The 3,500-nt window shown below is 45.6% G+C and overlaps 1 long non-coding RNA gene across 1 annotated transcript; it reads left to right on the top strand.

Moving 5' to 3' along the window:
• Positions 1–243: 243 nt before the first annotated feature.
• LOC145720894 (uncharacterized) lies at positions 244–1,285 on the top strand. The gene is made up of 2 exons (XR_014144158.1): positions 244–335; positions 753–1,285. It is a non-coding gene; the product is annotated as an uncharacterized LOC145720894 (long non-coding RNA).
• Positions 1,286–3,500: the final 2,215 nt, after the last annotated feature.

The raw sequence follows: 3,500 nt of genomic DNA, 5'->3' as shown, positions 1-3,500 counted from the left end.
TACCTTCCGGCCACTAGAGCTACCGTTGCGGGACATCTCCAGGTACACCGCCTCCGCCCACGCGCTCAGGCTCCCCAAAGACGCGCTTCTTGCTCAAGGCGCCGGAAGGCTGCGCGCCTCCGAACGCTCAGGGCGCGCCATATCGCGCGCTGCAATTGGCGGGCGCTCGGGCAGGGGGCGGGGCTTCTCCGGCGCCCTGCCCTCTCGGCTCTTTGCGCCACGCGTGCTTTGCGATTGGAGGACTCTCGGGTGTGGGGCGGGGCTTCTCAACCACTCGACTGCACAGACTTAATATGGCTGGATTGTGACCGGAGTCGTCCGTGTTCACCACCTCTGTGAGTACGCTGCTCATGGCACTTATCGCTGAGGCTTGGGATTCTGTGGAGTGAGCTCTGGGAGGGCTGCATTGCTGCCCATGGAGTTCCTGGTTGGGGAGCTGCTGGGCGGGTTCTTGGGGGGGGGGTCAGACTCCAAGTGTTTTTCAAATAAAGTTCTTAGGTGGTCTGTTTTGTCAAGCAACAACTGACCTTAAATAAAAACTCGAGGGGCCCCTGGGTGGGTCTAGAGTTATCACTAGGACCAGTGGTCAGCTGACACCCAGAACTAATAATGAGCAGAACCAAAGGAAGTCTCTGGGGGCCCAAGACCTATTAAATCCCTTTAAAAAGGGGAGGATTTTGGCAGCAAACTGTCAGATTTTTCAGACCTGACCCCTCTATGTCTGACCACTTCATTTATTTTTTTTTTTTAAGATTTTATTTATTTGACACACAGAGAGATAGAGAACACAAGCAGGGAGAGCGGCAGGGAGAGGGAGAAGCGGGCTCCAGGGAGCCCGATGTAGGACTCGATCCCAGGACACTGGAATCATGACCTGAGCCGAAGGCAGACGCTTAACCGACTGAGCCACCCAAGCGTCTGACCACTTCAAAAAGGCAACTGCCGCCCAAGGCTCAGCGGGATTGATCTCCACACAGAACCGAGATCTTTCACTGCTTGAACATAATAAGCAGTAAGTGCTGAGAGCTGACCAGACTAGACAGAGGCCCTATCTCAACTGCAGTGCCCACAGACTAACAGCGTTTGGTTCGTTAACTTCCTACACCTTTCCATTATTTTTTTGTTGTGTGGTTTGTCTTATGCCCTGCTCCGTGTGCTGTGTAAGAAGCCAAGTATAATCAATCACATGGTGAAATATCATTGAGTTTGGAATCCTGAACCTGCTTTATAATTGTGATTTAACTTTGCTTTATGATTGAATAAAGCTTGACATTGTGAAAAGACACAGCTCGTGTGTGTGCCTTCATAGCATGCTCATGACAATGGCTGTCAGTTAAGCCTCCAACTGTTGATCTCAGCTCAGGTCTTGATCTCAGGGTGGTGAGTTCAAGCCCAAGGCTCCCAGTGTGGAGCCTACTTAAAAAACAAACAAAAAAACTTTGAAGTAGGCTACAAATTCGATAAGCAATACTTAGGAATGGTTCTAGCTGCTCAAACCAAAAGAAAGGAGTGTTCTTTCCCCATCTATTGAAGTGGGGGTAGGTTAGGTATCCAGAGCAGAAATTCTCAAATTTAGGACAATTAAAATCACCAAGGGGATTTGCAATAACAGGGATGACTAATTTCGGATTCTGTAGGTCTAAGGTGGTGCCGGAGAACTTGTATTTCTGACAAGTTCCCAAAAGTTATTTGATGGGGAGAACAAATGTAAAAGACATAGAAAAAAAAAATTAAACTGCTTTCCAACGTACAGCCATTGACAAGTACTTGAGACAGGCAGGAGTATAGCTGCGTCGATGTTAATACTTTGCTAGATAGAGGCAAAAGGCAACCTTAGCTTAACATTAGCCTAACCTTCAGGATCCTAAGGCCATACCACCCTGAACGCGCCTGATCTCGTCTGATCTCGGAAGCTAAGTAGGGTCAGGCCTGGTTAGTACTTGGATGGGAGTCTCCTTTAACCTAAAAATTCCTTGGGAAACTTCCTTTATCTCGGTCCACCCCCCAAGATATATGTTAGCAATCATCCTCCAAGCATATCGCCCATGATACACATCTAAAGGGTCTCATGACAAAGGTTTTACTGGAGAGTAAATGCAGTAAATGACCTTTTCCTAACAACAGCTAGCCTCTCTAGGTCCTGGAAACCTTGCTTCCAAATTCCTGAGAGACTTACACTATCCCTAACTCACTCCCAACTTGAAAGTATATAATCAGCCATACCTCACAACCCCAGCACAGCTCTTTCTGCCCACACATCCTGTTCCTATGCTTTAATAAAACCATCTTTTTGCACCAAAGACATATCAAGAATTCTTTCTTGACTGTTTGCTCCCAAACCCCAACATTTTCACATTAATATTGTTGATGCTGGTCCTGTAACTCACTTTGGGAAGTAGAGGCAACCACCATGTCTTAGATCCCACAAGTGTCTCAGCACTTTGGAAAAGTAAATATAAAACAAAACACAAGGGGAAGAGGAGCTGGGACTGAGTAGAAACTGAATTAGATCATGAAGCCTAACTAGGTAGGAATATTCTATAATAAAAGCGTCTGTTGTAGAAAAAACTAAAATGATGATTTAAGCAAGTTGAGAAAGTGTCAGCCTGGGGAAGAGAAAAGAATTCTTTATTGTACCCTCAAAAGTATAGTGGAAGTGGAGTTTGGTCTTCTGCTTCAATTTATCCATTTTCCCTATACATCTGCCATTGTTACCTCAATTAGGCCTTATAACACAGTTTGACCATCTTATTGCATCTCTGCTTTGGCTCTCAATTTTATATCTACAATCAGACCTCTCCATGTTGCTCAGCTATAGCCCCTTAACACTACCTGCGTGTCATTGCCACCTGAATGTCTGAGAAACTCTTCAACCTAAATTTTTCTCCTCCCCAAAAATGATAATTCTCCATCTCAGTAGTGGCACTGACATCCACCCAGTAGCTCATGCTGAAACCTGGGATTTTCGTGAACATTTTTGTCTCTCTTATCAAAATCTGCCTGTCCCACCTCCCATTTGTAAATTTCTCACCTGTCCACTCATTCTCCACTGCCACTACCATATTCCAGGCCACTAATTTCTTTTGCCCAAACTACTCAGTAGCTTCTAACCAGTATCCACTAATACAGTCCTGCCCCCATCTACCATATACATAGAATCCATTCTCCATATACACATTCAAGTGATGTCTATGCTGTCCATATTAGTCTTCCTTTCAGTTGCCAAAGGTACCCTGAGGCCTCCGGGTCTATGAATCTGCTACTCCATTTGCCTAAAAGGCTCTGGCCTTCTTCTGCCATGTCACTTCATATACAGCTATTGAAAATTGTTGACCCTGGGAGATAGGTACATAGAGGTTTAATATATTACTACTTCTACTTTTCAAACATTTGAAAATAATTTTTAAAATTTTAAGTTGGGGGCGCCTGGGTGGCTCAGTAGTTGAGCATCTGCCTTCAGCTCAGGTCATGATCCCAGGGTCCTGGGATCAAGCCCCGCA

The sequence above is a fragment of the Leptonychotes weddellii genome, chromosome 4 (assembly GCF_054177405.1).
Source record: "Leptonychotes weddellii isolate Sample4059 chromosome 4, ASM5417740v2, whole genome shotgun sequence".
In the NCBI taxonomy this organism is placed as follows: domain Eukaryota; kingdom Metazoa; phylum Chordata; class Mammalia; order Carnivora; family Phocidae; genus Leptonychotes; species Leptonychotes weddellii.
Note: the sequence above shows the minus strand (reverse complement) of the source record. Positions and strands in the feature narration are given on the sequence as shown.